Below are 27,945 nucleotides of genomic sequence, written 5' to 3' on the forward strand. Positions count from 1 at the left end.
TTAGTTTCCTGGTATCCACAGGTATTTAGCCAATTTTTTGAGACAGATTGTAAATCAGTTCCTTCCCATGTGAGGGCATTACAAAAGAGTGTAATAACTTCCAAAAGAGATAATGTTTTGAGCTACTTTCAATAGTAAGGCAAAAATGAGAACATTTATCCAAATGAGTTTTTTTTTTTTTTGCTAATACCACATATATCTTTTAACGTTAATAGAACAAAGATTTACCTAGAAAATTAAAAGCCAAAATTACCATTTTTATTATAGTATGAGCAGATTAAAATGTGGATGAGAAGTCTATTATTCAGGGCAGCAAAAGAGGAGCAACTGGCTGAACCCCAGAGAAGCAGCACTTCAGGACTATGTGTGCTTACTCAGATTAATAAAGCAGCTACTTTTGCAGAGGTCCAGACTGGAGCCGAGAAAAACTCTCTGAGAGCATCAGCCTTCAGAGTGCACAAAGATACCCAGACAAGAACTGGGCACCAATAACATGGATAGAGTGAGCTCTACATAGGGTCTCCTTCAAAAATGTAATAGCTAATCCTACCTCAACCTAAGAAGTCTGAGGAAACATGACATGTAATTCCCCCACACTCACCTGCCAACAATCCCTATTATGTATGTGAAAAGGAAGGTTCTAATTCCACTAGGATATTATGTGAATTACAAAACGTCAGAAGTTGGAGTTGGGGATTTAGCTCAGTGGTAGACTGCTTGCTTAGCAAGCACAAGACCTGGTTTCAGTCTTCAGCTCTGAAAAAAATAAGCTACAAATGCCATACAATCTAATGAAATACTCTCTCCTTACAATTTGCTAGAATCAATAGTGTTACATCTTTCTTCTCCTATATTTCCCAAATACCGTTCTTTCCAAAGCAAAGAAATCTTAAGGAAATGAGAACCTAATTAAAATAATTCCCACATTTTTCAATCCAAATTTCCAAGAAAACACTTGGAGTTGTTTCAAATGTGATCATGAATGAAATATGAATCTTTGAACAGAGATTGGCTGCTAGCTGAATTCTTTTGTCTCCAAAAATCAATGACAGCAAATAACTTATTTCAAATACGTTTCTTTTTTAATGTAACAAAAGAGGTCAAATAAATATTATCATGATTAATCTTTCTTTTTTTTTATTAACTTGAGTATTTCTTATATACATTTCGAGTGTTATTCCCTTTCCCGGTTTCCGGGCAAACATCCCCCTCCCCCCTCCCTTTCCTTAAGGGTGTTCCCCTCCCAACCCTCCCCCAATTGCCGCCCTCCACCCATAGACTAGTTCACTGGGGGTTCAGACTTAGCAGGACCCAGGGCTTCCCCTTCCACTGGTGCTCTTACTAGGATATTCATTGCTACCTGTGGGGTCAGAGTCCAGGGTCAGTCCATGTATAGTCTTTAGGTAGTGGTTTAGTCCCTGGAAGCTCTGGTTGCTTGGCATTGTTGTACTTTTGGGATCTCGAGCCCCTTCAAGCTCTTCCAGTTCTTTCTCTGATTCCTTCAATAGGGGACCTATTCTCAGTTCAGTGGTTTCCTGCTAGCATTCGCCTCTGTATTTGCTGTATTCTGGCTGTGTCTCTCAGGAGCGATCTACATCCGGCTCCTGTCGGTCTGCACTTCTTTGCTTCATCCATCTTGTCTAATAGGGTGGCTGTATATGTATGGGCCAAATGTGGGGCAAGCTCTGAATGGGTGTTCCTTCAGTCTCTGTTTTAATCTTTGCCTCTCCCTTCCCTGCCAAGGGTATTCTTTTTCCTCATTTAAAGAAGGAGTGAAGCATTCACATTTTGATCATCCGTCTTGAGTTCCGTTTGTTCTAGGGATCGAGGGTAATTCAAGCATTTGGGTTAATAGCCACTTATCAATGAGTGCATACCATATATGTCTTTCTGTGATTGGGTTAGCTCACTCAGGATGATATTTTCCAGTTCCAACCATTTGCCTACGAATTTCATAAACTCGTTGTTTTTGATAGCTGAGTAATATTCCATTGTGTAGATGTACCACATTTTCTGTATCCATTCCTCTGTTGAAGGGCATCTGGGTTCTTTCCATTTTCTGGCTATTATAAATAAGGCTGTGATGAACATAGTGGAGCATGTGTCTCTTTTATATGTTGAGGCATCTTTTGGGTATATGCCCAAGAGAGGTATAGCTGGATCCTCAGGCAGTTCAATGTCCAATTTTCTGAGGAACCTCCAGACTGATTTCCAGAATGGTTGTACCAGTCTGCAATCCCACCAACAATGGAGGAGTGTTCCTCTTTCTCCACATCCTCGCCAGCATCTGCTGTCACCTGAGTTTTTGATCTTAGCCAATCGCACTGGTGTGAGGTGAAATCTCAGAGTTGTTTTGATTTGCATTTCCCTTATGACTAAAGATGTTGAACATTTCTTTAGGTGTTTCTCAGCCATTCGGCATTCCTCAGCTGTGAATTCTTTGTTTAGCTCTGAACCCCATTTTTTAATAGGGTTATTTGTTTCCCTGCGGTGTAACTTCTTGAGTTCTTTGTATATTTTGGATATAAGGCCTCTATCTGTTGTAGGATTGGTAAAGATCTTTTCCCAATCTGTTGGTTGCCGTTTTGTCCTAACCACAGTGTCCTTTGCCTTACAGAAGCTTTGCAGTTTTATGAGATCCCATTTGTCGATTCTTGATCTTAGAGCATAAGCCATTGGTGTTTTGTTCAGGAAATTTTTTCCAGTGCCCATGTGTTCCAGATGCTTCCCTAGTTTTTCTTCTATTAGTTTGAGTGTGTCTGGTTTGATGTGGAGGTTCTTGATCCACTTGGACTTAAGCTTTGTACAGGGTGATAAGCATGGATCGATCTGGATTCTTCTACATGTTGCCCTCCAGTTGAACAAGCACCATTTGCTGAAAATGCTATCTTTTTTCCATTGGATGGTTTTGGCTCCTTTGTCAAAAATCAAGTGACCATAGGTGTGTGGGTTCATTTCTGGGTCTTCAATTCTATTCCATTGGTCTATCTGTCTGTCTCTGTACCAATACCATGCAGTTTTTATCACTATTGCTCTGTAATACTGCTTGAGTTCAGGGATAGTGATTCCCCCTGAAGTCCTTTTATTGTTGAGGATAGCTTTAGCTATCCTGGGTTTTTTGTTAACCCGATGAATTTTCAAATTGTTCTGTCTAACTCTTTGAAGAATTGGATTGGTATTTTGATGGGGATTGCATTGAATCTGTAGATTGCTTTTGGTAAAATGGCCATTTTTACTATATTAATCCTGCCAATCCATGAGCATGGGAGATCTTTCCATCTTCTGAGGTCTTCTTGAATTTCTTTCCTCAGTATTTTGAAGTTCTTATTGTACAAATCTTTTACTTGCTTGGTTAAAGTCACACCGAGGTACTTTATATTATTTGGGTCTATTATGAAGGGTGTCGTTTCCCTAATTTCTTTCTCGGCTTGTTTCTCTTTTGTATAGAGGAAGGCAACTGATTTATTTGAGTTAATTTTATACCCAGCCACTTTGCTGAAGTTGTTTATCAGCTTTAGTAGTTCTCTGGTGGAACTTTTGGGATCACTTAAATATACTATCATGTCATCTGCAAATAGTGATATTTTGACCTCTTCTTTTCCGATCTGTATCCCTTTGATCTCCTTTTGTTGTCTGATTGCTCTGGCTAGAACTTCAAGAACTATATTGAATAAGTAGGGAGAGAGTGGGCAGCCTTGTCTAGTCCCTGATTTTAGTGGGATTGCTTCAAGTTTCTCTCCATTTAGTTTAATGTTAGCAACTGGTTTGCTGTATATGGCTTTTACTATGTTTAGGTATGGGCCATGAATTCCTATTCTTTCCAGGACTTTTATCATGAAGGGGTGTTGAACTTTGTCAAATGCTTTCTCAGCATCTAATGAAATGATCATGTGGTTCTGTTCTTTCAGTTTGTTTATATAATGGATCACGTTGATGGTTTTCCGTATATTAAACCATCCCTGCATGCCTGGGATGAAGCCTACTTGATCATGGTGGATGATTGTTTTGATGTGCTCTTGAATTCGGTTTGCCAGAATTTTATTGAGTATTTTTGTGTCGATATTCATAAGGGAAATTGGTCTGAAGTTCTCTTTCTTTGTTGTGTCTTTGTGTGGTTTAGGTATAAGAGTAATTGTGGCTTCGTAGAAGGAATTCGGTAGGGCTCCATCTGTTTCAATTTTGTGGAATACTTTGGATAATATTGGTATGAGGTCTTCTATGAAGGTTTGATAGAATTCTGCACTAAACCCTTCTGGACCTGGGCTCTTTTTGGTTGGGAGACCTTTAATGACTGCTTCTATTTCCTTAGGAGTTATGGGGTTGCTTAACTGGTTTATCTGTTCCTGATTTAACTTCGATACCTGGTATCTGTCTAGGAAATTGTCCATTTCCTGAAGATTTTCAAATTTTGTTGAATATAGGTTTTTATAGTAAGATCTGATGATTTTTTGAATTTCCTCTGAATCTGTAGTTATGTCTCCCTTTTCATTTCTGATGTTGTTAATTTGGACGCACTCTCTGTGTCCTCTCGTTAGTCTGGCTAAGGGTTTATCTATCTTGTTGATTTTCTCAAAGAACCAACTTTTGGTTCTGTTGATTCTTTCTATGGTCCTTTTTGTTTCTACTTGGTTGATTTCAGCTCTGAGTTCGATTATTTCCTGCCTTCTACTCCTCCTGGGTGTATTTGCTTCTTTTTGTTCTAGAGCTTTTAGGTGTGCTGTCAAGCTGCTGACATATACTCTTTCCTGTTTCTTTCTGCAGGCACTCAGCGCTATGAGTTTTCCTCTTAGCACATCTTTCATTGTGTCCCATAAGTTTGAGTATGTTGTATCTTCTATTTCATTAAATTCTAAAAAGTTTTTAATTTCTTTCTTTATTTCTTCCTTGACCAGGTTATCATTGAGTAGAGCATTATTCAATTTCCACGTATATGTGGGCATTCTTCCCTTATTGCTATTGATGACCAGTTTTAGGCCGTGGTGGTCCGATAGCACGCATGGGATTATTTCTATCTTTCTATACCTGTTGAGGCCCGTTTTTTGACCAATTATATGGTCAATTTTGAAGAAAGTACCATGAGGAGCTGAGAAGAAGGTATATCCTTTTGCTTTAGGATAGAATGTTCTATAAATATCCGTTAAGTCCATTTGGCTCATGACTTCTCTTAGTCTGTCGACATCACTGTTTAATTTCTGTTTCCATGATCTGTCCATTGATGAGAGTGGGGTGTTGAAATCTCCCACTATTATTGTGTGAGGTGCAATGTGTGTTTTGAGCTTTAGTAAGGTTTCTTTTACGTATGTAGGTGCCCTTGTATTTGGTTCATAGATATTTAGGATTGAGAGTTCATCTTGGTGGATTTTTCCTTTGATGAATATGAAGTGTCCTTCCTTATCTTTTTTGATGACTTTTAGTTGGAAATTGATTTTATTTGATATTAGAATGGCTACTCCAGCTTGCTTCTTCTGACCATTTCCTTGGAAATTTGTTTTCCAGCCTTTCACTCTGAGGTAGTGTCTGTCTTTGTCTCTGAGGTGTGTTTCCTGTAGGCAGCAGAATGCAGGGTCCTCGTTGCGTATCCAGTTTGTTAATCTATGTCTTTTTATTGGGGAGTTGAGGCCATTGATATTGAGAGATATTAAGCAATAGTGATTATTATTTCCCTTTATATTCATATTTGGATGTGAGGTTATGTTTGTGTGCTTTCATTCTCTTTGTTTTGTTGCCAAGACGATTAGTTTCTTGCTTCTTCTAGGGTATAGCTTGCCTTCTTATGTTGGGCTTTACCATTTATTATCCTTTGTAGTGCTGGATTTGTAGAAAGATATTGTGTAAATTTGGTTTTGTCATGGAATATCTTGGTTTCTCCATCAATGTTAATTGAGAGTTTTGCTGGATACAGTAACCTGGGATGGCATTTGTGTTCTCTTAGGGTCTGTATGACATCAGTCCAGGATCTTCTGGCCTTCATAGTTTCTGGCGAGTAGTCTAGTGTGATTCTGATAGGTCTCCCTTTATATGTTACTTGACCTTTTTCCCTTACTGCTTTTAATATCCTTTCTTTATTTTGTGCGTTTGGTGTTTTGCCAATTATGGGACGGGAGGTTTTTCTTTTCTGGTCCAATCTATTTGGAGTTCTGTAGGCTTCTTGTATGTCTATGGGTATCTCTTTTTTTATGTTAGGGAAATTTTCTTCTATGATTTTGTTGAAGATATTTACTGGTCCTTTGAGCTGGGAGTCTTCACTCTCTTCTATACCTATTATCCTTAGGTTTGATCTTCTCATTGAGTCCTGGATTTCCTGTATGTTTTGGACCAGTAGCTTTTTCCACTTTACATTATCTGTGACAGTTGAGTCAATGATTTCTATGGAATCTTCTGCTCCTGAGATTCTCTCTTCCATCTCTTGTATTCTGTTGGTGAAGCTTGTATCTACAGCTCCTTGTCTCTTCTTTTGGTTTTCTATATCCAGGGTTGTTTCCATGTGTTCTTTCTTGATTGCTTCTATTTCCATTTTTAATTCCTTCAACTGTTTGATTGTGTTTTCCGGGAATTCTTTCAGGGATTTTTGAGATTCCTCTCTGTAGGCTTCTACTTGTTTATTAATGTTTTCCTGTGTTTCCCTAAGTGTGTTCATGTCTTTCTTGAAGTCCTCCAGCATCATGATCAAATATGATTTTGAAACTAGATCTTGCTTTTCTGGTGTGTTTGGATATCCCATGTTTGTTTTCGTGGGAGAATTGGGCTCCGATGATGGCATGTAGTCTTGGTTTCTGTTGCTTGGGTTTCTGCGCTTGCCTCTCGCCATCAGATTATCTCTAGTGTTACTTTGTTCTGCTATTTCTGACAGTGGCTAGACTGTCCTATAAGCCTGTGTGTCAGGAGTGCTGTAGACCCGTTTTCCTCTCTTTCAGTCAGTTATGGGGACAGTGTGTTCTGCTTTCGGGCGTGTAGTTTTTCCTCTCTACAGGTCTTCAGCTGTTCCTGTGGGCCTGTGTCTTGAGTTCACCAGGCAGCTTTATTGCTTCAGAAAATTTGGTCTTACCTGTGGTCCTGAGGCTCAGGTTCGCTCGTGGGGTGCTGCCCAGGGGCTCTCTGCAGCGGCAGCAACCAGGAAGACCTGTGCCGCCACTTCCGGGAGCTTCTGTGCACCAGGGTTCAAGAAGGTCTTTGGCTTTTTCCTCTGGCGTCCAAGATGTGTGTGCAGGGAGCAGTCTTTTCTGGTTTCCCAGGCTTGTCTGCCTCTCTGAAGGTTTAGCTCTCCCTCCCACGGGATTTGGGTGCAGAGAACTGTTTATCCGGTCTGTTTCTTTCAGGTTCCGTCGGTGTCTCAGGCAGGGGTCCTGCCGCTCCTGGGCCCTCCCCCAAGGGAGCCCGGAGGCCTTATACAGTTTCCTCTTGTGCCAGGGATGTGGGCAGGGGTGAGCAGTGTTGGTGGTCTCCTCCGCTCTGCAGCCTCAGGAGTGCCCACCTGACCAGGCGGTTGGGTCTCTCTCTCACCGGGTCTGGGAGCAGAAAACTGCTGTGGGCCGGGATCCGCGGGTGTGGGACTTCCGGTAAACACAGAACGTGCCCGGTCCTAGAGAAATTCTGCTTCCGTGTGTCCCAAGCTCACCAGGCAGCTTTCTTGCAGCAGAAAATTTGGTCTTACCTGTGGTCCTGAGGCTCAGGTTCGCTCGTGGGGTGCTGCCCAGGGGCTTTCTGCAGCGGCAGCAACCAGGAAGACCTGTGCTGCCCCTTCCGGGAGCTTCAGTGCACCAGGGTTCCAGATGGTCTTTGGCTTTTTCCTCTGGCGTCCGAGATGTGTGTGCAGGGAGCAGTCTCTTCTGGTTTCCCAGGCTTGTCTGCCTCTCTGAAGGTTTAGCTCTCCCTCCCATGGGATTTGGGTGCAGAGAACTGTTTATCCGGTCTGTTTCTTTCAGGTTCCGCTGGTGTCTCAGGCAGGTGTCCTGCCGCTCCTGGGCCCTCATGATTAATCTTTCTAAATAGCTTACCTAAATCCTCACCTACAATGATTCTAGGTGCAGAGTTAATGCATAATCCTCCATCTAACAAATCAGGCAGCAGAAAAAAAAAACAACAAAAAAACAAGCACTGTAACAATTTTCAAAGTTCACTTAGTACAGTGCTGCTACTATGGTAACTAAGGCAGACTACTTCTTTGAAAGAATCACATCAGAGTCTAAACAAGGTCATGTCATGGTCTTTTACTATTTTTTCCTCACAAATGTTTCCTTTGCAACAGCCTCAATAGAACAGTATCTAGATAATTAGTAATTTTGACTAGATTCTTTTGTCTCAGTAATTACTTTTAAAGACTTTGTTTTTTAGGACACTGTCCAATAAAGTAACCTAACTAGGGCTGGGGCGATGGCTCAACTGGTAGGACGTCTGCCTAGCAAACTGAAGCCCTGAGTTTGATATCCATCACCATATAAAACTGGTTATGTTGTTGTTGCACATTCCTCTAATCCCAGCACTTAAGAGGGAAATAGAAGGAAGGGAGTCGGAAGTTCAATGTCATGCTCGCTACATAATGAATTTGAAGCTAGTAAGACCTATGTGTGGCCTAGCCCTGTCTTTTTTTAATTTTTATTTGAGACTTGCACATTTTGTTTTGTTTTGTTCTGTTCTGTTCTGTTTTTTGTTTTCTCCCTCGAGACAGGGCTTTTCTGCGTAACTCTGGCTATCCCGGAATTCTCTCTATAGACAAGGGTGGACTCAAATTCAAAGATCTACCTGCCTCTGTCGGGATTAAAGGGATGCACTGTTACCACCTGACATGAGACCCAATCTTAAAGAAAGAAAAAAGGGAAGGAAGGGAGGAAGGGAGGAAGGAAGGAAGGAAGGAAGGAAGGAAGGAAGGAAGAAAAGAAGGAAGAAAATGAAACCTGAACACGATTCAACGTCAAAATTTTGCAATGCCAAGTTCTTGACTTTTTGGTACAAAAATTATTTATGTATCCAATATGTAGCAATATTAAAATATATTTAAAACTTTAGGGATATGATAAACAAAATTAATAAATGGCCAAACCATTTTTCTCTCCAGGGCATTCATGCAGCATGTACACCTATAAAGTCTATACCATGATTTCAGGACAATTCTTACAATGATTATGTGAAGTAAAAGATGTAGCAATGTGTAAGACAAACACAGCCATGACAAATGGGGTCAAGGGAAACAGGAGAAGGAAGCAGAATTACCTCTTACACTGCATGGTGGGGCTGAATGAGCCCCATGGCACAGTGACCACATGGCACATCACACTCAGACCCCTGAGAACGAGCCTGGTATCACAAAATAAAAATAAGGAGCCAGGCAGGGTTACTCACTTCTGTAATCCCAGAACTTGAGTGGTTATGGCAGGAGGATCAGACCTTCACGGTCATTCTCACCTGCATGTCCTCTGAATGTCAACTTTTATTTGTGGCCTAGCAAGCTGTGTGAGAGTTTTGTGCTAAGGGTTTTACTGGTCACTGCTTACACAAAATAGTATAATAGAAGCCTTTCAAAAATATGTGGTTTTAAACCTCCATAAATTTACCACTTTAACCATTCCTTAGTATATACAGTTAAACAAACCTCTATAATTTTAAATCAGATATAAGGAAACTTCTCTTAGTACCTTGTAATGAAAGAATAATGTAATCTGATATTTTTTTTTGTTTTTGAGAAAAAAATATATATATATATATATATATATATATATATATATATATATATATATATATAAACAGATAAGTCATCAATGCATCAAATATATCAATGTAAAACTGTACCAATTTAAACTATACTTGAATAGGAAATATATGTATTTACTAGTACAGGACTGCTTTATGTATAGGTAAATTATGTTGGCTCAAAGTTCTGTTCACATTCCCCAGCCCCCTGTGATACTGGGGACAAAGCATCCATTTCCTCATAGTCCAACTGTTCAAACACAGAGGTCAGAAAACAACCTGATGGAGGTAGTTATTTTTCTCTACCATCGTGCTCAGGGACTGAACTCAGGCTGTCAAGTTTTGCTTCAGGTGCCTTTACTTGTGAAGCCATTTTTACTGGCTCATCCCAACCTTCTTTGTAATTCTTCTTACATCGTGCTAAGGACAGACCACAGAGTTCTATGAATTAGAGGTAAGCTATATATTACTTATTTTGGGACAGGATTTTATTATGCGGCCAGATTGGCCTGAACTCACTCTGTAAATAAGACAGGCTTGGACTTGTAATCCTTTTGTGTTGTTAAAGGTCTTTATGTAAACATAAGTTCCTCAAGGCTGAGTCTCAATAACGAGCTTCGTGATTGAAGATGGTGTGAAGAACCTAACCAGACTACCTTAGACTTTCCCTTTGAAAGTCACTCACTGTTCACTCCTTTATCTGAATGGGCCTGTGACTATCCAAATCTGTCAAATGTTTTCTCTGTGTGTGGGAAGCTTGGCATCAGTGTCTTCCCAGGCATTCTCCACCCTATTTTTTGTGACAAGGTCTCTGATTGAATCTGCAGCTCAATGATACCATAATAGGAGTGGCAACTAAGTCACAGTGTCTATCTCCCCAGAGCTCGAGTTATAGGTGTTTGCTGCCTTTCACAGCCTTTACCTGGGTGTTGGGGACCAAATTCACTACAGCCCTAAAATGTATGCTCAGCAGGGCACCATCCTTTACTAATCTGAAAGCTAAACATGTTATCAGACTTCCTAGATTTATACAGAGTTCCACTTGTTTTGCTGTAGCCTGCTTATTGGCAGTGATCATCAATGTGATAAATGCACTTATTTATGTTTCTCTTTCTTTTGTATCAAATAAAATATTATGTGATCACCTCCAGTGGTTATAACCTGAGTCTGTGCTCCCAGGCTACTAGCACTTAGGTTTGCCTCAAGAATTAACTATTCCTTATTTCCTGAGGTAAGTGCTGTATTTTGTGTCAATAGTACCTTCCAGCAATTTTAACTTCCTAATAAATATATTACTAGTATAATCTACCCCAGCACTCATTTATATCTAAGACAGGAGGCAGATGTTTCTGATAATTTAGTAAAAGAAGCCATATCACATCTTTTTTTCCAAATCAACTGTCAAATCTATAAATCAAGGTGCATACTGGTATTGAGTACTGGCATTCCTTAGCAAGAACTAAAATTATGGAATTCCTGTGGATGTGTTTCCTTCACTGAGGTACTCAATTAAATTCTAACACTTAACAAGAATGGCTACATTTATCATTACTATTCTAGCACAGACCCTATGTCATACTGTGAAAGTTCAGGGACACCAATATCACGGAACTAACAGTGACCTCATCTGACATGGCATCAGATACATATTACAGCAACAGTAGTTTTGTACTTCTGAATATATCTCCCAATAGAGCCGCACAGAAAAGTTTACTGAGAACAATTTACGTGTGTATTTAAAAAGCTCTTTACTAATCTGCATTAGTCAAAGCTCTTTGCACTTTGTAAGGTGTGGGCTGATACTCTCTACTCAGCAGACAAAGAAGGAATACATTTTAGTGCAAGGATGGCAAATCACTTTCAGTTCATGGGAAATGGTAAAAATTCAAACTGAGTGTCTGCATTTGGTTCTAAACTTAAAAGACTTTTTTTTTCTATTCCCAACAGAAGATCAGTAGCAAGTCATAGCAGGATTCCATGGAAATGAGAAACTGAAGCGATCAGAGAACTCAATTTGCAGTTAAATGGGCTGTAAACAATCCTTACATGTTCATCAAAGAAAATACTTAAATATTAAATACTTGGTTGGAAGAGGGATTCTTGTGCACCTAACCATTTCTTAACCTCACTAATAAACAAGGAAATTTCAACCTCCCCAACCCCCCCAAGGAAAAACAACAAAAAATCCTCAAAAACGAACAGAAAAAAAAAAACACTCTAAACCACTAAATTAAAACCCAACGCACCCATAGGTTAAAGACACTGAGCAACAGACAGGATTGAAACAGCATCACAATTCTAATCAATTGACTGAAAATCTTAGTGATAATAACTGTTAATTGAAATGAGATTAAAACTATATTCAAGGCTAAAGTGAGATGTCCAGGTACTGAAGCCTCACCAGAACCAGCAGCAGGGACGGCAGAGTCCAGGGCAACAGAATGCAGTAGTAAGGGCTCAGATGGGAGAACTCAGCCTACCTTTGTGAGTGTTGTAAAGGGCTGGAAATGTCAGGGTGAAGAAAGTTGTAGAGTATTTGCCAGGCAGCATTTACTGGAAGAGGAAAGGCTCTTCTTTTGTCACGGTACCAGCACAGGCACTGGATGAAGCGAAGCCAAGCAGGAATGCACTGAACAGTGGCTTGCACTCTGTATGTATTTCTGTTGCAAAATTCTGGTTCTGTGAATATTTCAAAGAAGAACGAAAACAATATCGCAATTCAAATAAATTAACTGTTCATACCATTTATTCACACAGTACAACTACCCATCAGCATATCCATAAAACCCTATCCCGTGGGTTCACAGTCACTTTCTCCTATGCAGACACTACTTGCACAACCTCATTAGTGGCTGAGAAAACGAGAGAAGCTGAGGTGACTACTGGGCAATTCTTTTTGTGATTTCTGAATATCCTAGAACCAACTCAAACAATTTTATACTTTTTTCAAGTGTAATAAAACTATAGGAAAAGAGTCTATGAATAAAAGGAAGAAAAACACATGCTTTGTTATATGACTTTAAACATAGGAAAATGTAGAAATATTACGGGTACTGAGACAGCTTTATAAGTGGCAAGTTACTATAAACATACACCCAGAGCACACGCTCTATGGCCTCCTCATAAGCATAGAACGCTTATGGCTCATTATTGTTTTTTATTGCTGCTCTGCAGTAGTTTTTGTTTTGGGGACAGGATTTCATTTATGCACCCCAGGATGACTGGCAATCCTATCGGTTCAGCCTCCTCAGTGCTGGGATTGCAAGTGAGTGGTGGCCTGCCATACCCAATTTATCATTATCTTTTGTGAGTACATGCTAGGTCTCTCTACACTTAGATCTTTGTAATTAATGCAAACTTCCTAACTAAATTAACTTGGTGTCACCTAAGCATGGGTAAAGAGCCAGAAGAAGGTCAAGACTTCTGAACTGACCAGGATGTTCTTTCTCAGGCATTCGACCTGATTCTAAGCAATCAGTACTTGGACCACTGGCTCCTACAATGGCATCCTGAGCATTTCTATGAGGACTAGCTGCTGGCACTCTAGCAGTTGTGATACAGCTACCAACACATATGAACGTTGAGATATAACTGCAGAATTCTTTAAATGTAAGTTGTAAATGTTTTGGCAAGAGGTTGACTAAAATCCTAACACAACTTAAATGTCAAATAAATGATTTCAGATAAGGAGATTGCTAACAGGGTGCCAAGCACATTTAATTCTGTGTGTAATGCTATTGGATGAGTTTTCATCATGACATTAACTGTCGAAGTTATCATTCCCAACAGTTCTTTGTTTATGCTGGCATTCACTAGTGTGAATACAAAATCATACTGTATCTTGCGGATCATTTGGCAACAGCCCCTTATTCTCATCCCATTTAAGTTCAAATTGTAAAAGCAGATCATATATTCCAGGTCCATGTGAATCACTGACAGGCTGTTCAGCTGATCGGCCATCCAGAAATTGGCAAAGCCTACCTTATGAAAGGCAGCAGTAAATACTCAAAAATGAGAAAAAGAAAGGAAAAAATGAGAAAACATAGAATCAGTTCTCTACTGCAAGGCTGACCATTCAGAATGACTGCTGTTAAAAAGGAAACCAATAAATAACACACGTACACTAAGCCCAGACAACGAGGGTGTGTAACCCAGTAAAGTAGGAAGGAGTTGAATGCAAAATTGGAAGGTAAACAGTGGATGAGTGTGTGGTTGTCGTTGGGGAAAGCAGAAACCAAGTGGAGGGAGAATATGCTAGCCATAGTGGTTCGTTCCTGTAGGCCTTCACTTAGAAGGCTGAGGCAGCAGTGCAACAAGTTTGAGGCTAGCCTGTGCTACGGAGTAAGAAAAATAAGTGATGTAAGCACAAGAGGCAACCCGGTGTTGGACTACAAATCATTTGTTGGACAGGGTACACTTGGCTGACTACAAAGCTCTTCTTTGCCTATAAAAGACAGGAAGGGACAGACAGTGGTGGCTCATGCCTTTAATTCCAAAAGATGGAAGAAGAGGCATGAAGATCTCTGAATTGTTATCCAGCCTGGTCTACAATGTGAGTTCTAGGACAGCTGCACAGAAAAACCCTGTCTCACAAAATCAGGGAGAGAAAAACAGGCAGGGAGTGTGATCATCTGAGGCCTGTTGCATTCTCTAACCTAAATGTCACTCTTAGAGCATTGGGTTTCAAGCCCAGGATCTTATGCATATGAGGCATGCACTCTACCACTTGACTGCACCCACAGACTATATAATATTGATTTCACTAATGTAATGGTAATGACTGTGTTGGCCTTAACATTTCCACAAAAGTCACCTCTGACAACTATTCTGAAAATAATGATAAATGTGTTGTTAAGCAACTAACTCATGCAATATATTCTCTTAGAGTATATAAATGGGTATAGCTCAATTCTTATAACAATTCTCTTAAGGGGAGTAGATTGAGACAGGCTGCACTATGTACCCCAGGCTGGCCTCTAACTTGAAATTCTCCTGCCTTTACTCAGTAAGGCCAGGATCATAGTGTGTAACAGCACGGTAAACTTTCTCATAGTATTTCCTAAGATAGTCCTTTGTTATTCGCATTAACACAAATTCAACTTTACTGGTTCTCTTTAAACCTGTTATAATTATAAAAAAATTCCTGTCATTGCAGAGGAGAACCAGATACTGGTTGTTGTGCAGGGGACCCAGTGGTACCTGTGTGGAGGAGAATGGATAGAGATAGCTTTTGACTTTATCCTCTTAGTCTCCCTTTTCTTTACATTACAGAAGAAAATTTATAGATAATATTGCATTCCTCTGACACTATAGTAATTCTGAAAATGAGCTTAAATTCCCAGCTCTCTGGATGTATCCTTTTTTTTATTTAGTAGACACATTCAACCAGGGAAACTATGGCAGGCTTGCCCTCAGATGTGGTTGGTTCTTTCTCTTTATTCTATAAACATTTCTCTTCAGAGGGATACATGACTATATAATATGAATCAATCTTGAATATCATCTATAACAGATAAGGTTTGAATTAGCTATGGAAACAATAATGACAAGTTTTGAGACACTGGTCTCTGGAGCCAATATATTTTGATTCTATGATCCTCAGCCTGTGCTGATAACCACTGAACACTCTCCAGGTCCCTTGAGTTCATGTCCATGCACACACAATTTTACTCAAAAAAATTAGTAAAACCTGATCTGTGCCCAGGCACTCATTGCACATGCCTTTAGAGTCAGAGGCAGCAGATCTGGGTGAGTTCAAGATTAGCCTGTTCTGTAGATCCTGATCTCAGACAAACAGGGCCACACTGAAATACGTGCCTTGAAAAATAACAACAACAGCAGCAGCAGCAACAAAAATAAACAAAACCAAACAAATTGATCGCTAATGATATAACTAAGGACTCTATTTTAAAACTTTAGTTAGCTTACTAGAAGAATGAGGTAATGTTAATATTGGAAAGTCTGGGACTTTGTGCTATCTAATTGGATTCCTATTTGGGGCAAAAAATGATAGGATAGAGGACAAAAGACTTCCTTAGTATAAATAGAATGCACTATATTTGACACAGTAACTTTGCAGAAAGATAGTACTTAAATTTCTTAATTTTTTTGGGGGGGAAAGAAGGTAGCATAAGTCAATTATAAAGATTCCGATACAACTATGAATATAAATGTTGAGCAATCTTTTTTTTAAGACCAAGTATTTTTCAGTAAAAATAATGGAGAAAAAAGGGAAATAAGATATTTATTTTAGGACAAAATTTTACAAACATTTTCAATAAATAAAACTATGGTGAAAACATTAAGTTAATACTCTGACATACATTTTAGGGAATAATTTTATAAATGAAGTTTGAGTAAATAGTCGAACTGATTTTAAATGACCTATACCCTATAACACTTCTGTTTTAGTAATGATATTATAAAAGCAACAAATCACTTCTTCAAAGAAGACGTTTACTAGTGTGTTAATCCTTTTTATACCTCACTCTAGCCTATTCAACCAATCAGTCTAAATTTATCATCACACAGTTCAGACCTAGATACCCATCCATTCAACAGGGATCATTCTACTCATCAGAGAAAGTAATTATGCATGAAATGATGGCTTCCTACTCAAAAAAAAAAAAAAGGACTCACCGAGGCACTGCTCACAAAGTACGCATCTATACCATCCTGCTATTGCAACATCATCACAGTAAGCTTTCTGAATCTTCCAAAACCGTCATTTAGAAATAAGTTTATAGAAATGCTAGATCGGTGGCTCTATAGTTATGTACTGCTGATTTTGTGGAGAAAGGAGCTTAGTTCCCATCACCCATGCTTGGTTCACCACTGTCTACAACTCAAAATTCAGGGATCAGACACACTCATTAGGCTTTCATGAATACCAACCACATATGTGGTACCCATACATATACATATATGTAGGCACTCACATATATGTTTTAGACAAAAATAAACACTTCATAGGGATTTATAGTTAGAGGAAATCTAAGAGAATACTGAGGTAAATGCAGTATAAAGTAGCCTTGGACTTCTGATCCTTCTACCTTCAAATTCTAAGTAAGGGATTATACAATAACACTCTGCCTGACTCTCTTTTCTTTAGAAAAAAAAGTGCTATATTTTACCACACTGGTTAATTAATTATAATATATACAATCAATTCACTATCTGACTTCCATGTTATAAATGTTCAAGTATATCTGGTATCCAACAAAAGCACTTACTCCTGAATCTGGGCACTATTCCCTTGTCCCAATGTGAATCCTCCCTCTAAGGCTGTGCAATCCAACAGTCCAGTGAGGAATTTGAGGAAGTCAGTGCTAATGTACTATGCTCAAAATATTGTGCATGCCTTCTAGACTTACCAGAAGTTTAAACAACCAAAATCTGGATTTATAGTAGAAAGTTTTTTGGGGGGTTGATAAGAAAGAAGTGCATAAACCCATAAAGCGCAAGTGAATACACATATATTGGGATGATACCAATTGGAGCAAAGAAGCACGGCAGAAGACTCAGGAACCATAATATCACCAGGAATTCAGCAATCTGTAAAGCAGAGGGAAGACAAAAGAGAGAAAGTTCCTCATTATCATTACACAGAATAGCCTTTAATAAACAAATATATATAAAATGATGCACAGTTCAATAATCCTCTAGTGGGAGGTTGACTTGAGCACTGATCAGGTTATTCATGAACACCCTTGCATTCAGTCACTCAGAGTGGAGTACATCTATGGAGTACCAGTAAGTCAGATGCTCTGTGAGAGCGGAGAACACTCAGGAGACTCCTAGTGAGCTGGCCATTCTTTTAGCAAGGACATGTTCACAAGACTCTGTGCTGTACTACCTCAAAGGGATGATGATGAGACAAATTGTTTCTTGAATTAAGTTAAAAGGTGAGGAAATGATTTACTCCAGCTTGTCTCCAACCATTTGTGTTGATGCTCAGTAGAAAAAGGAATTCAATCAGAAGATAGCTACCACAGTAGATTCTTATCAAGGACCACACAGTTCTATCTATTTCAAGTTTATAAACAACTGAAAGAAATATATTGGTTAGTTATCTACCATGTTCCCTTTAAATATCTTTTCTCATAATTCTCTAAGTCACAGACCTAGGACAAAATATTTCTACAAAGACAATCTGTATATAGATAATCTTAATAGTCAATAAATATGCATCTAGGCATATTTCTTCTACCTCTTTATGCTGCAGAGTTCCATTAGATTAATTTCTATCAAACTTTTTTAATCATGTTATTCCATAGTTCTATATGTTTTTTTTAATTTTCATTCTTTTTCTAAAGTATAAAACAGCAGGTTTAAATGGCATTGAACAGTAAGACCAGACTTGGTTTTTGTTTGAGACATGCAGTCATGACAATCCTGCAGCATGCTATGTAGACCAGACTGGCTTCAAACACAGGGATCATCTTTCCTCTGCCTTCTGTATCCTGGCATTAAATATGTGCCATGCCTAGTATAAGACTAGTTTAGTCAATGGGAGCTTTCTATATGATACAACCTCTTCTACTTTGCTGTCTCTGTCATTACACTAATTACACTTACTTCTACTGCACAGATTTGTTGTAAAATGAAAAGATACAAAACACAAGGCAAATGTCACATAATAATAGTTGACATCTATGGAATGTTTAAAACATTAAGAGTTTACTTTGTTCTTGGTACATTTACATGTAAAATAGTTTAAATCATTATAATAGCTTCATGAATTTAAATTATTATGCCTATGTTGATGGAGAAAACAAGAGCACAGAAAGGTTGAGGAGTTTGCTCTGGATTATTGAGCTAAATGTAACATTTGGTTGGCCTGGCCTTGTACTTGAAGGTACCCATCTTCCTCTGCCTCCACACCTGGCTGCAACTTTTATAACTGTGCACGAAGCTGGTGCTCTCAAGTACTATGTTGCTTATATGCCCATTCACACCACTCGGGAACACTATTGATCTCCACTTCCTACAATTCTGATATTCAAACACTTTAGCTCTGCAAATTAAAGCTCTTAAAGACATCTACTCTCCAAATTACTTTTCCCAAACCTATGCTACACTACTCCCACTTCAGTCCTAATGCATCTTACCTTTTAAAAAGTGGGTTTTTTCCCAGCACCTACTGTGCTCTTTCATTTCATCTCAACCAAATTATATTTCCTTAATTTATATAATCATTATTTTAAAAAAATATTTAGTAACTTAAAAATAACAGGTCAGAAAAAGTGTTGCTTTGAAATCAAATATATAAATCAAATATCAAATCCTAGTAGGAGAAATTATTTGATTTAGAATTTCTGGTTCTCAGTTTCCTCTTGGTCAATAGAAATATCATCTGTTCTCATACTGTTCTAAAAGAAAAATGCTTAAAATGATAAGTTATTAGGAAAATGCAACTTAAAAACTAAGACAATACCTCACATCCACTTGGATGGACGTAAAAGCACCCTCATACATTACTGGTAGTAATGGAAAGCGGTATAACCTCTATAGAAGAAAATAAGATGCTTTCCTATAAAGTAAAACATGCCCCAAGCCTGCACACCTACTTGGGTTCCATTTCTCGCCCCAATAGGAGGGAAACAACTCACCTACGTCACCCGTACAGTGTTTTCTGATCAATACATGTGAGCCATAGCAAGCATATGCCCATAGGTCCTAATATCATAATAGAAACAATGAAAAATTTTAAGTTTAGAAGACCCAAAGAGTCTATGAATGGACGAATGGATAAACAAAAAGTGATATGTGGAACGTAGTACGGATTGATGCCACAACGTAAATGAATATTGAGAACACACTAAGTGAAAATGCCACAAGACTTCAATCACATGGACTATCTACTGGAGGTATATCCATAAAGACAGAAAAGTTCTGTAGTTGTCGACTGCTGGAGCAATAGAAATTTGTGACTGGGCTCCCTTCTAAGACAATAAAAGGTTTAGGTAGATTGTATAACAATATTGACATCTTCTTGTAAAATAGTTAATTCTGAGGTCAAAAAACAGCTTAAGCAAGCATGACAAAGTGAGTTTGCACCATATAAAAACAGGCTTTGTCATAGATACTTATAATTTAGTGCTGTATCATGAAGCCAGTCATGCCGGGAAAGTTCACTAACCAGCAGCCTAGCAAAATAATCAGCCTCAAGTTCAGTGAGCAACCTGGCCTAAGGGAATAAAGCAGGGATAAGAAAGACATCTGTTATCCTCTTTTGGGCTTTTTCATGTACACATGCTGGGTATACCTGTATACAGGAATCTGACACACACACACACACACACACACACACACACACAAAGAAGGAGTGTTCATCTTTTATACACTTCATTTCACTAAAAGAAGTAATTACAAAGGGGGAAAGTAATAAAATATTGAAGTTGACATTGAAATTCCATCTTAAGATTAACTGTTTTAACTGTTTGCCACTCACGGATTTGCTCCAACATTCCAAAATTTCTAATTCTGTCTGGTCAACTTGACATAACGTAGAGTGACCTGGGAAGAGGTACCCCTATTGAGAATGTGTTGTGACTGTGTCTCTGGGAGACGGTCTTGACTGATGGCTGATGTGAGAGGGCCGCAAAAAAACTCAAGTAATTATGGAATAAGCTGAGTTCATGGAGTTTCTATCTAAGAATAAGAATACCACCTCTGTGAATAATGGATCCATATAATAAAAGCTGCATACTGTTCTATTCTAAACTCTCACATAGTTTAAAATCTTAGTGAGAGGATACTAACATTCATTAGCATCTTTTGGGCTAAGTGATGTTTTATGTTTCTTGCTGTGTATAATTTTATTTTCACAGTAAAAACATACATGATTTTACAGGAGCTAAATGAAGAAACAGAGTTAAATCAAGTACGTCATCTAAGGACACAAATATTTAATTTCAGTAATCTGGTTCCAGAGCCTTCTGGACTTGTATGTAAAATATTTACAAATCAGAACATGTCTGTGAACTCAAAAAAAAAAAAAAAAAAAAAAAACAATGCCCCAAACAGAAGTCTATTCTATATCTTTTCATTATAATCTTTGCTGCATTGAGTCCAGTTGGTGGATATGTTTTCTTTTGTTGTTTTGGGTCCTAAATCACTGTTGAAACTCATCACAAAACAGTGCCTGCGCTTTACATCCCTTTCCAGCCATGGTAAGTAAGAACTGTCTTCTAATACGAATTGTCAATCTTTTTGTGAGCTAAATGAAATAAGTGTATTTTTGGAGTTTGGCTTCTTTTGTTTATTTTTAAATGGTTAGTTTCATGTTCTATAAACCTCAGTTATAAACTTTCATCTGTGTCCCTGTATGTGGCTTCAGTTCATTCCTCTCTCTTCTCCACACCATCACATTGGGAAAAAAACAAAACAAAACAAAACATCTATTACATTGTTGATAGAACTTTGTATTGTTCCAGTTTGGGGACATAAACATAGTACAGTTACTAATGTTCTCGAGTGCTTATACGTAGGTGTATGCACTTATCTCTATTCCTAGAGAGGTTCATAGGTTACTGCCCACAAACATAGGTTACCTCCGTTTTGGTAAATAGTGCCTAGCAACACTCTGAAGTGCTATGCCTACCTTTCACTTCCAGTATTACTGCCAAGATGTGCCACTATACAGAGCAACACAACTCCTGTACACTCCAAATATATGGCTATGTGAGAGGCTTCGAGGCTGCTCCTGTTGTAGGCACATTGGCACAAAAATATTTCTTTGTATTGTAGCCTCTTAGGTTGTACATTTATAAAAAACAATATAATTAAATTTTTTTAACATTTTACATATACTACCAATTATTCTCAAAAAGGATTTCAACAATCAATAGTCCTACCATTAATTTACAAGTGCTTATTTTATACACTTAAGTCTACTGCAATTGTTAAGTCATAAGTGAAATCTGGCATAATTTGATTATTTTAAATTGAGCAAAGGTTAATAGAAGAAAAACTGAAAAACAAAAATCTGTATAGAAAAAATTATTTTTATGAAATTAAAACTCTGGGATATGAGATTTTTTATTGAAAATTATTGAACACTAGGTCATGTTCCCTTGAGAGACCATAGCAATTTTTCACATAATTTTTATGTGAATGCAAAATGAAAAGAATCTTGCTTGTACTTGCTTTACCGCTGCTGTGTTTCTCTCTGACTCTCAACAGTGCTATCTTCTCAGTACCTGAGTGGAGTTAAATAAAGACAGACAGCTGGCCTTATCTGTTTACCCTACCCCTCACCAATACTCACAAAAATCAAACAAAAAAAGGTTCTGAGGTTAGAGTGTAATGCACAATGTTAGATATATAAACTGCATGCATTAAAAATAAACTCAGAGTAATACAGTCTATGTTTACTAAAAACTTAGCTTGTCAAATAAGTTAAAAAAATAAAAAAACCCAAAATCTCCCTTTCCTTTAATTCACATGAAAAGAAAGAAATCTGCTTTTTTCATGACTTATTTAACTCTTAAGGATTGACTTCTCCTAGTTTTTCAGTACTGGGGACTGAACTCAGGAGTCCATTTGAGACAGGCAATCATTTTGCTACTGAACTACATAACCCTCTCCTTCCTCTGTACGCCCAAACCCTTTTTTTTTTGTCTAAAGACTCATTGCGGTCAAGGGCAGTTCCTATGTGTTCAAGTCACATAAAGGTGACTTGCGGGTTTACTGGGGAAATAGCATAGTGAGCAGAGAGCTTAAGGTGCAAGTGTGAGGATCTGAGTTTGAATGCAAGAAATCCACATAAAAAGCAAGATTTTATAACATGAATCTATAATCCTTGTGCTCCATCCACTGGATAGCAGGGTGAGATAGGAGAATATTAGACACCTATAGGCCAGCTTGAATGGCATAGCCGAGGTAAACAATAGAGAAACCCAGCCTCAAAACAAAAGGGAACAATGCCTGCCTTGTTCCTCTGATATTCTAACTGTGAAGGGGTCACATTTACATTTATGGATAATACAAAAACTTCAGGTTCTAAGTTACTTATAGATGAACAAATAAAGATAAATTTATAATAATCCTGTATATTTAAGGTACTGAGTTCATTGAATAGATGAGGAAACTGCTGTAGAAAAGAAGAATTTTCCATTGGACCAAAACAACCCATAAATGGTGGACCTGGAACTGAAAGTCAGACCGAGTTCTGCTCTTTCCATGGCAGCTTGGTAATCTGGTTGGTCGTGTGTACTGTAGACGTTTCATGTATCCTAGACACGTAAACTATAATTACCCTACATGCACAGAAACTGGTTAAAAATTATCATAACTCAGCAATATTAAATTGTATGATTTGTGTGCATAATACTTTTTAGCAACTAGTGGGAAGGAGGACCTTGAAGTTTTGGTTGTAATGGCTGACCTGTCTTTCTAGCTACAAAACTCTAATAATACAATGAAAACATACAGTCAATTGGAAAGTTCCTGCAATGCCTTGCAAATAGGTTTATAACTTTGTGATATAAAGTAGGCAATTCTGAGGAAAAAGCATCCAAGAAATAATAAAGTTCTGTACATCACTTAATTTCAATTGGTTTTCTCTTCAATCCATTCAGACTTCTCCAAATATTGTTAAACTTCTCTTATGCTGCATGTAGTATTCTAGTGATTAGAGACAAAAGTCCAGCAATAAAGGTGTTTGAGACCAAGTACAACTATTTCTTACATATTAGTGGCAAGTAGAGACAGGAGTATGTGATGCACTGTCATGTCACAAGCATCTGAAGAAAACTAATATGGCTAAAGGGATAGAAAAATAGAGAGGAGACCATATAATGTAGTGTGCTCACTGAATGCCTCACTGAGAATACAGCATTAAACAGAGATCTAAATGAAGGGAAAGAATAAGGCAAGTTGACACCCTGGGAAAGAGCTCCCTAAGCAACAGATGTGTCCAAAGAGTAATGGATTCAACTGAATGAGCATGGGGAGAAAGACAAGATAGGAAGTAACCAACAATTAAGGTGCAACATCATTGAACATACTGTTTACTATGGAGGGGGAGGGTTTGAAGAAAGGGGAACAGAAGGAAACCACATTGCACAGACTTGTGGTTAGAAAAAGCTCAGGGTAGATGCACACTGTTGTACGATAAACAAGAAACAACTCTTGAGACAAAGATAGTAATAATGGATGGAGTGAATAGTGATAAAATTCAAAGAATATGAAGACAGTAATAAGATTTCATGGTTGTGTAAGTGATAAAATACGAAGGATGTTGTTTGGAAACTAAGTGTTGGCCAAAGGTAAACTATCATGTGTGCTGTCCCCAGCGAGTAGTATTACAAATAGTAACGGTGAGCAACTGATTCTAACACTGTTACAAAAGTGATGTGCCTTCCTACAGACCTGAAGGGTTCAAGTTATCAAGAACTAAATTCTTTACAAACATGAGCCAAAAGGAATAAAAGCCATGAGCTCTCAGTAAAACAACTGTGCCCTTCTCAAAACCAGGCTTTTGGAAGAAAGAAAATAATGATATAAACCCTCTGACTACCAGGAACCATAACAAGCAGGGAATTACAGATGCTTCTGAGAGGTTCCTGTTCCTGATTAACATATGTGGAAGGCTCTGACGAGGCTATCTCTTCAGCGATCCCACTCAACTCCTACCCAGGAATGACTGAGCTATCCCATTGTTGACATATTTCTTCCTTTTCTTATACCAAGACAGAAAGCCACTTTCCTTCTCCCCATGTCTGATATCATCATGCTCTTTGTTCTCTTTCCCAAATGGCTGTTTACTCTGAATTGGAAGCAAATTAGTAAACCTTAGAGATACTGAAAGAATATCAATGAGGCAGTTGCAGACACAACAACACTTTTGACATCACAGCCGAAGCAATGGCTCTCCAGGATACAAAACATTTTTCAGGGAAGGTGTAATGATGATGTCACTGAGAACTGCCATAGCCTACCTGGGGAACATCTTTCCCTTATATTAACCAGATTCGAGGGTGCCCTTTACAGGAGTGTCTCCAGTGACACAGTGAAAACCTATACATACTACAACTCTCTGAAGGTAGAGACTTATTTTTGCTTCATTAGTGGTTACATGCTCTGAATGGAAAAACTTTGTCAGGGGCTTGGCATAGGTAGAAAAGTTCTGGGAACATAAGGTGGAGGAGATTCTTCTGGATATTTCTATTTCCAGGTATATTCCTGTGAGATACAATTCAATTTGTTAGGTTTCTCTGTTTCCCAAAGACCAGGATTTTCTTTGCAGACCTTTAATTGAATGAAAATTGTATTACGTTTTCCTATTGTACATTCCTTGGTATAGGACTCTATATATTTTTTCCCGTATGTGAACTTAAATATTCCTCTTTTCAATTCAATTTTTTCCAATGATTTTGGTAACAAAGGGGGTCAGTTTTAGAGTGAATATAACAGTGTAAATATTGTGTACTCTTTTCAAAAGATAAACTCCCAAATACTTATTTTTTCCTAAAATTACCAGACATCAGTAACACAAAGGACAACATAGACTATAGAATACAGTATTGTAGTTCCATTAGATATCAGTTTCTAATATCTACCTTCCTGTGTTCCCTCGGCCAGTCTTGAGGGTTTTGGATGTTTTACCATGATTCTTTCTTTAGGCCAAACATAAGATTCAGGAGGATGGGAAGGGAGAGGAATGAGTGAGGTCCAGGTATACCTCAAATTTAATAGGTTCTTAAGAACAGGAGGGAGTCTATTTGGCATTGTCATTTGTTGATTCTACATTCTTGAGCTAATTGTGCAGTATCCATGGCAATATTCCACCTAACGTCATAATTATAGAAGCCACCAAATATATATATACAGTATATATCAGTATATATATATATATATATATATATATATATATATATATATATATAGAGAGAGAGAGAGAGAGAGAGTAACAAATCTAGATAAGAGATGAACGTAATAAGTGCATTCTTCCAGGAACCAGATATAGATCCTTCCTGAGAGACTCAGCTAGAGCATGTCAAATACAGAAGTGAATGCCAGTGGCAAACCAGTGAACTGAAAACGGAACTCTTGTTGGTAGATTTTGAGTAAGGATTACAAGGGCTGAAGGGTCTTTCAACTCAATAAAAACAAAGATGCCAACAAACCTGGTACTAAACCAATGTTCAAAGACTGTACATGGACACACTTATGTCTCCATCTGCATATGTAGCAGAGCAAGGACTTGTAGGGCACCAAAGGAAGGAGAAGCCCTTGGTCATCCATAGGTTTGACTCCTAGTGAATGGGAAAGTCAAGGGGTAATAAGTGTGGTTATAGAGTCATAGGAGGGGGACTGCTTAGGGATCTTGTGGAAATGAAACTGAATATAAACATAACATTTGAAATGAAAATATATAAATATTCAATTAGGGTTTGGAGATTTGCTCAGTGGTAGAGTACTTGCCTAGCAAGTGCAAAGCCCTGGGTTTGGTCCCCATCTCTGAATAAAAGAAAAGAAAAAAAAAGAAATATCCAACTAAAAGGGCAAAAAAAATGTTAAAAAAATTAAGAAATAATACAAAAGAGAACTGCCTGCTAATCACACCCATTGACTCAGGAATCTAATGATTCACTGTCAGGGAATGGTAGTCAGAGTAATTCTAGTGGAAAGAGTAAGATGATCAAACATCGACTAGAAGCACTTCTTTCTCCTAGATATCCGTGTCAGACACAAACTGCACTTTATGAATCCAAAGCATGGAGGAGTTTACACTGAGCTGAGGATATAAAATTTGTCTTTCTCTTCTTCCTTAGGATGTTTTACTACGGGGTAACAAAAATAAATGTGATGAGCTCTCAGAAAAACAATGGACCCCTTCCCAACAACTGGCTTTTGGAATAAAGAAATGAACGATATAAACTCTCTGCCTTCCAGCAACCATAACAAGCAGGCAAGTCCAGATGCTTCTGAGAGGCATCTTGCTCCTGAATCCCATATGTGGAACACTCAGATCAAGTCTATCTGTTTAGTGAAACCACTCAATGGCTATTCAGGCCCCACTGAGTTTCTCATGAACCATATTATTCTTCCTTCTTTTATACCAAGACAGAATTCAAGCTTCCTTCTCTCCATCTCTGATATTGTCATCCTCTGTGTTCTACCTCCCAAATGGCTGTTTACTCTGAATTAGTGGCCAAATAGTAAACACTATTGGTACTGAAGGAATATCCAAGAGGCACATGCGGACACAACAACACTTTTGACATCACTGAAGAAACTAGGGCTCTCCAGGGTACAAGAGATTTTTCAGGGAGGGTCTAATGGTGATGCCACTGAGAACTGCAATGGCCTACCTTCTAAACAGCTTTATTTACATTGAAGAGATTTGAGGGTCCCCTTTACAGGATGTCTCCTGGGACACAGAGGAAACCTTTACATATTACATCTCTCTAAAGCTAGAGACTTCTATTTGTTTCATTATTGGTAACATGCTCTGAATGGAGAAAGTCAGTGGCTTGACATGGGTAGAAAATATGTGTGGAGGAGATTCTTCTGGATAATAATTTTTTTCCCAGGTTGATTCCTGTGATATACCGTTCAATTTTCTACGTTATCTCTGTTTCCAAAAGGCCAGTATTTTCCTTACAGATCTTTAATTGGGTGAATATATTACTACATTTTTTCACTGTACATTCCTTGCTATATATATATTCCTGAGTGTACTCAAAAATTCTGTTTTCTAATTCAATTTTTCAATGACGTAGGAAACGAAGAGGCCCCAGCCATAGCGTGAATATACCAGTGTATATATTGTGTACTACTTGAAAAGATAAACTCCATAATCCTATTTTATCAAAAATTTACCGGACATCAGTAAAGAAAAGGAAAACAGGAATTATAGAATGTGGACCTGTATCCATACTAGATATCAGTTCTCTAATATCTACCTCCTGTGTTCCCAAGGGCAGAATTGAGGCTTTTGGATATTTAACCATGATTCTTTCTTTAGTCCAAACATAAGATTCAGTAGGATGGGCATGCAGAGGAATCGGTGAGGTCCATTTAATCCTCAACATCATTACCTCATTGGTTTCATAATACCATGAGGGTTTATATTTGGCATTGTTCTTTGTCGATTCCAAATCTTTGATCTAGTTTCCCAGAATCCAAATTAAAATTCCACCAAAGCTCATAGTTGTAGGAGACAGCAAATATATATATATATATATATATATATATATATATATATATATATATATATATATATATATATATATATATATATATATATAT

General features: G+C 38.1%; 1 long non-coding RNA gene across 1 annotated transcript in view; it reads right to left on the reverse strand.

The window, feature by feature from the left end:
* LOC120099659 (uncharacterized) overlaps positions 1–25,419 on the reverse strand; it is a 99,665-nt gene extending 74,246 nt beyond the window's left edge. The window contains 3 exon segments of the long non-coding RNA NR_190831.1: positions 12,165–12,363; positions 17,058–17,238; positions 25,251–25,419. This is a non-coding gene — a long non-coding RNA (uncharacterized LOC120099659).
* Positions 25,420–27,945: the final 2,526 nt, after the last annotated feature.

Source organism: Rattus norvegicus, chromosome Y, assembly GCF_021556685.1.
Source record: "Rattus norvegicus strain SHRSP/BbbUtx chromosome Y, alternate assembly SHRSP_T2T, whole genome shotgun sequence".
NCBI lineage: Eukaryota > Metazoa > Chordata > Mammalia > Rodentia > Muridae > Rattus > Rattus norvegicus.